This window comes from Pseudopipra pipra, chromosome 2 (assembly GCF_036250125.1).
Source record: "Pseudopipra pipra isolate bDixPip1 chromosome 2, bDixPip1.hap1, whole genome shotgun sequence".
NCBI classification, from domain to species: Eukaryota; Metazoa; Chordata; class Aves; order Passeriformes; family Pipridae; genus Pseudopipra; species Pseudopipra pipra.
Window position 1 is genome coordinate 56542874 of NC_087550.1, and position 8596 is coordinate 56551469.

The following is an 8596-nucleotide window of genomic DNA, read 5'->3' on the forward strand; positions in this document are numbered from 1 at the left end:
AAACAGATACAGTAAGCTTTAAGCCCAAAACTCTGGAGGAGCTCCAAGGACTATATGTGCTATGAAGAAGATGAAGATGAGGAAGAAGGGGTCCCAAAGACCCCAAACCCAATTCCCGAAGGGGCATGTCAGGGGTCAGAACCGGGTAGAGCTGGGGGGGTGGATAAATATGAGATTGGATGGACCTTATTATAAAATCATAGAACCACTGTCTGGGTGTGTGCATGTTGTGTATTCCCTGGGCCTGTAGGCTGATTAAAGGACCTACTCTTTTCATCTTATACACTAAATTGGTCTGGAGTCTTTTTCTCCACAGTCTCTTTAGGCAACAAGAGAGTCATAGAATGGTCTGTGTTGGAAAGGGCTTGAAAGATCATCTAGTTCCAACCTCCCTAACATGGACAGGGAACCTTCCATTAAACCAGAATGCTCAGAGCCTCATCCAACCTAGTCTTGAACACTCCCAGGGATGGGGCATCCACAACTTCTCTAGGCAACCTGTTAGTAGTGCCTCATCACTCTCACAGTAAAGAATTTTTTCCTAATATCTAATCTAAACCTATCCTTTTTCATTTCATTACAAAATAAAAGGTGATAACATATTTATATCCAAGGGTTTATCATGATTCATAAACCACACTGATAAATGTGAAAAGAATGCATGAAAACATTAAGAGGTGCAAACATGTTTAAACTGGTTAAAATGTTAGTTTAAAAAGACGGAAAAGGAAAAACTTGATTGTCAATTGACAAAGTGAGGAGCAACTGAAGAACCAGCATAATATTCCTCCCTGTGTAGTTTAACAGCTGAGTTTTGGATAACACAGCTACTATGCAATGAACTAAAAGTTAAGCTACAAGGAGATTAATTTCACCCAGCTTCAGAGGTCCAAGCCTGAGACAATTATCCTAGATTGTTTTCAAAAAGAATAAGCATTCTCAGACTGCACTTCGTTATATTCTCAAATAAGCATGAAAAACAGAACAGCTGAATTATCCTCAAGTTGCCTGAAAAAAAAGGTTATTGGGGGAGTGCGTAAAGAGATCACATTTTTTTCTAGTGGCTGGATTGCAAAATTAACCTGTAGGAAGAGCATCTAAAAAGAAGGCTGTGGGAATCTCCATGTTTATAGTAGGAGACAGTGACTGATCGCAGGAACTGAGGAAAAATTACTATTACGGATCTCCACAGGAAACACAAAGATAGAAATATTTTAAGAAAAGGGATGTTCCAGCTATAGGAGGAATGGAAGATTTTGGGAGAATGTGGTTTACATTTTCAAGACTGCCCAGAGAAGTGGTTGTTTAGTCCGTTAACAGATAGGAAATGTGCTACTAACAGAAAGCACCTTGAGGAAGCAGATTGGCTTGACAGCATACTAATCTGACTGACGTGGGGGTTTTTATTTTTTTTTCCATTTGGGCACTGCTTATGGAATGTAGGTATTTTCATTTGCTCTGATTTTTTAAAAAGATGTTGAGAAGTGGGAGTAAATACTGCTTGTTTGTTCTGTCTTGTCTGATTTAAAGTAAAAGACCACAGGAGACAGAGAAGACTATGCCCGCCCTAAAAATACACGAATATGTTACTCTAGTTATACTATTTTAACTTCCATTCAAATGTAACCTTAGCTACCATAGTTCTTCTGATGGTTTTAGCATGCTTACTTCAAGAAAAATATACAGGTGGATTGACTTCAAAGTTCTAGCCAAAGCCTGTAACAAACTGACTAGTTTTAATCTGTCTGGGTTATAATAAAAATAAAATTAAATTAAAAAAAAAAAAAACCAAACAAAAAGCCCCAACCAAAACAAAAACTCCATCCACTTCTGAATCGTGAGTATCATGCTGGAAACAAAAAATGCTGTAAACTGATTTTTTTTTTTTTAATACTTTCCACTGCTGTGTGGAAATTAGCATTAGAAACTACTTACTCTCCTGGAATGGACATGAATACATATAACAATTTTACAGATAGACACTTGTGAGTACAGAGTGTTCTTTGTGCTTAAGTACCTACAGAAGAATAGCAAAATAGAACCTCAAGAATAATTTCTTCTGCTCTACAATAGTGTCATATGTATATAAATTCCAGAGTGGAAGTTTTCAAAATGCATTGTACTGGGAGTTAATTTGATTTATTTACAATTACCCTCTGCATGCTCCTAAATCTCTTCCATTATGACTTACTAGAGATGCTTTCTTGTTTATATTTGTACTGAGTATTATCTTGGTCTTCATTAAATCTCATCTCACTAAATTACTGCAGCCAAAGTGCCAGATCATCTAGATGCATCTTCATTCATTTGTGCTTAAATGCTGGAGGGTTAGGTTTGGAATATTTTAGGACATAGTCAGTTCTGGATGTGTTTATTAATTGAGCTCTTGCCAGACCACAATTTTGCTGGGCCTTAGACCTCTTCAAATGAATAGAAAATATTAATTAAAGAAAAAAAAAATCTCTTTCAAAATGAGTTATTGATAGATATCCTCAAAATCAGAAGGACTACAAGAAGACTTCAAAACATGATGTGTATCCTGTTAGTAAAATCTTGCAGGCATACTATAATTTATGTAACATGCATATACAGCATTAAAATTATCAGTATTTTGTATAAATCATTATGTCTCCCAGTATCCAGAGACGCTGGTTTTTCTTTTTTCATAAATCAATACAACTTAACTAGAAATGAATATAACCCCCTTTCACTTCTGTTTTTAAATTCAATGTATCTTATTACAGGTAATGCTACAGGTATACTATGTATTTTATGTAAGATGGTGTGACGACCCACCCTTAAGGGGAAAGACCTCTACAGATGGTAATATAGGTATCTTGCTTCTGACAGGAGGGGACATTAGCAAGTACAGACTTACGTATATAACCTAGAGCAGAACTGGTACAGATATTGGTCTAAGAAGAAGATGTCTTGTTCCATGGCATATCTTCACCGTGAAATGAGAAGAGGTGTCTGAGACTGCGGAGACCAGCGCTAGTAAGTCCGTGATGTACATCACCATGTGATGCGCACTGTAAAATTCATGTCCAGCTTTAGCCTAGACCCAGCCTAGGCCAAACTAAGATTTAACAGGTATGGCACAGAGTCAAGATGCAGTTTGGCAGTGTTAATGTAGCATGGTTTCTTTGGATAGAATTCATTTTTTTTAATGCTGTGCCATGTGTCAAACTAGTGGGTCTCATGCCTAGCTTGGTGCTACTCTACACAGAATGACTACCAAAAATCTCTGCTAGATCATAATTTGCCATACTGCATTTTAGAACACTTGCCATATGTTACGTGAGTATAAGAATTATCTTCATATATGTGCCAGTTCTAAATTTCTGTCCCTGATGCTTGTTTTGAATAGTACCTACTTCTGAACAACTATCTTTGTCTCCTATGACTGGTAAATTGTACTTTTGTTTGAAAATTTTTGGCAGTGCTCATACATCCACTGTGGGTCAACATAAGTGTAGAAAAAGGTCAGTGAAATAATTTAGCAAATGCAATTGCAACTTCCTGAATTAAATATTATATTCATAATCTCTGGAGTGCTATAAAACATGAAATATTCTGCCAGTGTATTACATTTCTACATATACATTTCTACATATACATATACAGATATACCTGCAGATGCTGAAAAATTGCAATGCATAAACATAAACTAAATTTATATTTCATACAGCTGCATGCTCTTTAAAGTTTTGTTTTGTTAATTTTTTTTTTTAGTTTGATCAAGTTTTATTTTACTTTCTTCCCATCTTTCAAACCTTTTTGTCTCTTTTGGAAGCCCAAGATCAATTAGCTGATTCTCTCTTCTTTTCTAATTCCATCTATAGTTCAGAGGCACGTAAAACCACAAAGCAAGATAATAACCAATAAATGGAATAATTAATTCAATGCACTGAAACTAATTTTAATTTATATTTCTCAAAGATTCTCACAAGGGAATGGAGAACCTGGAGTTCTAGGGACTGAGCTGCTCCAGTTCTGGTTGTTTTGAATATGTTGTGGGCAGAAACAGTTTCTGTAAGATTGGAACTTGTGACAACTAAAATCAGAGGGGAAATTAGTAACAAAAAAAATTTAAAAATTATCAAGAAGGAGGAAAAAGTTGAAAATTATTTTAATGATAATTTATTATAATTTTTTAATCTTTTTTAATCAAACCTATTTTGTTTGCCTCACAGGCTATGACAGAGACAACTAATTATCTAAACCTGGTGAACAGGTGAAGTCAGAAGCTGAATATTGGTTTTTAAGAAAAGATAACAGGGAAATATTAAGGCAAATGGATTTGTGGATTGCTCCTTTTGAAAACATAAGAAATATTTTAGTTCTGTTAAATCTGATAGATTCACAATATAACAAAATATTTGAGGTCGGAAGGCACCTCTAAAGAACATCTCATTCAACATCAAAACAGGATCAGCTAGAGCAAGTTGCCCAAAATCATGACCAGATGGGGTTTGAATGTGTCCAATCATGGAGATTCCACAACTTCTCTGTGCAGTCTGTTCCAGTGTTTCATCACCTTCAGAGTAGAGATTGTTTCCCTGTTATGCTCATTGCTTCTTGTCTTTTATCTTATTTATACACACACATACAGGCACACACCTCCATTAGGTATTTATACACATTGTTCCAGACTTCTGTCCCAGTCTCAGCTCTCTCAGCTTCTCCTTCTATCTGGTGTCTTCTCTTGATCATCTTCATGATGACGAGAACTGAAACACAGGAAGTTCCATCTGAATATGAGGAAAAACTTCTTTACTGTGAAGGTGACAAAGCACTGGCACAGGCTGTCCAGAAAGGTTGCTGATTCTCTTTCTCTGGAGATACTCTAAACCCACCTGGATATGATCCTGTGCAACCTTCTCTAGGTGAATCTGTTTTATCAGTGCAGTTGGACTAGATGATCTCCAGAGGTCTCTTCCAGCCCCGACCATTCTGTGAGACTGATTCTGTGATCCTTTGCTGGACTCACTACTGTATGTCACCGTCTCTCTAGTAATTAGGGAGCCTAGAACTGGACACAGTCCTGGCATGGTCTCACCAGTGCTGATGAGAAGGATCACCTCCTTAAACCTGCTGATGATGCTATTTCTCACACAGTCCAGGAGGTTTTTGTCCTCTGCAAGGGCACATTGCAGGCTCATGCTGAACTTGTCCATCAGGATCCCCAGATTTTCTGCATTGCTACTTTCCAGCCAGTCAGCCCCCAGTTTTTTTCTGGTGCATGAGATTGTTCCTCAGGACTCATCATTTCAATTTGTTGAACAATTTTTCCAGTCTGTAAAGTTCCCCTAAATGGCAGCACAGCTGTCTTACACATCAATCACTCCCACAAGGTTTTCTGTAATCTGTGAAAATGCTGACAGTGCAATCTGTCCCATAGTGCAGGTCATTAAGGGAAACATTAAAAAATACTGGACTCATTATCCACCCCTAGTGTTTACTGTAACTGATCTATAGTTGCAGATTGGCAGGTGGAACAGAAGTCATCCTCCTCGTGAGAGAAGTCCTGAGCTCCCGGTCTTCACCATCCTGGAAATCTCTTTCCCAATTCAATAGGCACAGGCTCTGTGTGTCCCTCCTTCTCTGCAGCTAGGAGTCAGGCTCTCATGTCCTGCAAGATATCAAAGAAGATCCAGTCCATCTCTTTCACATCATCCCTGATGCTGTATAGCCTGCTGACCTCTTCCCACGACTCCACTACTTGGTGACGTAGAGTCTTGTCATGGCTCACGTCCTGCCAGCAGCCCTGAGATCAGTGGGAAGCACCAGGAATCCCTGCTGCACCAGGCCTGCAGAGCTGCATCTGCCTGCAGAAGCTCCGAGTTCATTAGGGTCTGTGATGTGCTACGGTGGTGGCTCCAGTGGGCACTGGGGACTGGGGACTGTGCCTGTGGCTCATTGTGTGTGCTTCTGCTGCCAGAACTACCTGGAAGTCATATCCTCCATAGTCATTCCTTCCTATCAGGCATGCTAAAGTACGTTGAAGAGTTCCTTTGATCCCAGAAGACCTGTATTTGCATTTTGACCAAACCTGCTTTGCTGAGTCAAGAGTCCCCTTATGAGTACTGTCCTACTGTCCTCGCTGTTCCATTGCTCCTGCTAACAACCCAATTCCTTGGAAGATCGGTCAGTTCAGCAAGCAGACTGATCTGCTCATTAACCTGTAAGAAATTAAGACCAAAGAAATCAACATTTTAGGATCAAAGAAACAATTAATTTAATGAAAAACATGACTGAGACATATGTTTTCTAAAATATGAATTCTCACCCAACTTTAGTGTACATTTTGCTTCCTAGGCCCCAAAAATCAACAAACAGTAAGCACAGGCTAAATTTTTAGGATGAACTTTAATTGCCTAGTTTGCTCCCTGAAACAAGAGTTCATATATATACTTTTTTCCCCTTCTACATCAGCTTATGAATAATGCATTTTAATACTTAATATTTTCTTACATATTGGATATACACTTTATTTTTCAACCCTTTCCTGTGATGCACATTATTATCTATGTCATAATGTTAATGGTTTGAGATGACTGGAAGAAAAACCCACTAGATTCTACTTTTGCCCAGCGCTTGGTTTCATGAAATGGATTTAAAAATACACATGCTTTAAGCACAAATCAAACAAATAAACGCTCAGTGGAGAACCCCACTTACATGACAGAAAGGGTAAATCTTTAATGACTGGAATCAATGAAATTTCTTTTAATGTCTTCTGGCCCAATTATATTGCAGTACATTCTGAATGCAATGGAAGGGACACCAAAGAAAGCAAATAAAAAGTTCAAAATGAGGCTTCATATCTAATAAGCAACTGTGACAAAAGTGCCACAATACAAAACTTCATAGTAATTATTCCATTGCACATAAAAGTAACTAGTGGAGCATAAAGCTAACAATTATTGTGTGTTGATAGTTCAAGCAAAGTATGCTTTTAAAATGCTATCAAAGACTAGCAAGCTATACTAGAAAGCACAGCCTCCTCCAATAGCTTTATGCAAAAGACAGACACTTACTAAGTCTTAAAATCTACAACAAAGTAGTATAATGTGTTCCTAGGCTTCATATTATGCTGTAAAATGCAACAACAAAAACCCTAACAAACAAGCAAAACAAAAATTCCTCATCTGCCTGCTAGGTATTTCTGAGACTTTTTTTAGAGCTTTTAAAGTAATACAATTCCATGTGATACCTTTTTTGGATAAGCTTTTCAGCCTCCATGTGGGTCCTTTCTGTTTGTTCTTTATTGACAAGAACATCCTGCCAAATCAAGGTTTTTCCGTATGTCTTTTCCACGATACTAGCATATTTTTGGTGCCCCTTGACACAGAAACCTAGTTAGTATATATAGCGCTTGTGTTCATTGGAGCTAGAAAGTGAAATAAAGCAGGTCATTCTCTGGAAGAAAACTAATTTAGATCTGGGTCTAGGAAAAATAAAAAAGGAAGGCAGGTAAAGAGTGAGGCTTTTACCTCAAAAGAGCAATTGTCTTATGCTCTGAAAAATCCTGAAGGATTATTTTGATAATAGCTGTTTCCTGTTCTTATTGCTGCTAGGTTAACATAGTGGAGTGCTTTCTCCAGACATTAAATTTGGTTTCAAGTTTATTATTCATGCCTTTTAGAATGAAAGGGAAAAAAGAAGGGAAAGGAGCTATAATGCAAACAGCTCTTTCCTCCACTGAGTCTGTTAATTTACGTATTATATACATTGACTGTGTAACATTCAGGAACTGCAATTTACTCGTCTCTTAGCTAGGTCTGCTCTTTATGACAAAACTGTTACTCTACGGCTTAACAACAGCAAATGTGCAACCGGAACCACATTTGCATGTTTAAAGGCATTTAATGCACTATGTAAAGAGATCAGCTACTGTGGAATTGTTTAACTGTGGGAGATTTCAAATAATGATTGTTACACCCTGGTCCAGAAGCTCCAAGCTCTTACTGGGTGTAGACTTTAACTTTAGACTTCACAAGATTTTGCCACACGAACCCTTGTAAAGTCTTTGATTCTTTCATACCTTGAGTTCACATCTGGAGAAAAACTCATTTTTCTCTATGAGATTTCCTTAATTTGGTTGGAAAATAGGCTTTTTGGCAAAAAAGAGCTTTACAGAAATAACATGCAACTTCCCAAAAGCATTACAACAGATTACTGAGACTAGAAAGCACTGCTATAGTTAGGGGACCTTTGTTACACCCAGCAAACACGAACTCCACACAACTTAAATAAAATACAGAACAATAGGTGTTTAAACTGCCCACAAAAGGAAGGAAAGAGAGATCGAGAGAAGAAAGAACAAAGAGAGAGAGGAGAGAGACATGTTTACCACTCTGGAAGTCACATGTTGACAGGTCAGGAGGGCAGAGACCAAGAGGGAAATACAGACCCTCTTCATGTCTGTTTACAGGCTCTGGCTATTGTGGTGACTCCTTCTAGGCGGGACCTTTGGCTCACTGCCACTCACTGTCCCCTTTGCCAAAGTGAAGGGTGCTACAGCCAATTAGAGGCTCCAGTGGGTAGGGGGCCACCAGGAAGACCTTATTGAGAGCCCAGCCACATGGCT

General features: G+C 38.2%; 1 long non-coding RNA gene across 1 annotated transcript; it reads right to left on the reverse strand.

Moving 5' to 3' along the window:
* Window positions 1-4115: 4115 nt before the first annotated feature.
* On the reverse strand, window positions 4116-7889 carry LOC135406850 (uncharacterized). Its single transcript, XR_010426525.1, has 2 exons — window positions 7220-7889; window positions 4116-6185 (listed from the first exon to the last, which is right to left on the reverse strand). It is a non-coding gene; the product is annotated as an uncharacterized LOC135406850 (long non-coding RNA).
* Between the last annotated feature and the right edge of the window lie 707 nt (window positions 7890-8596).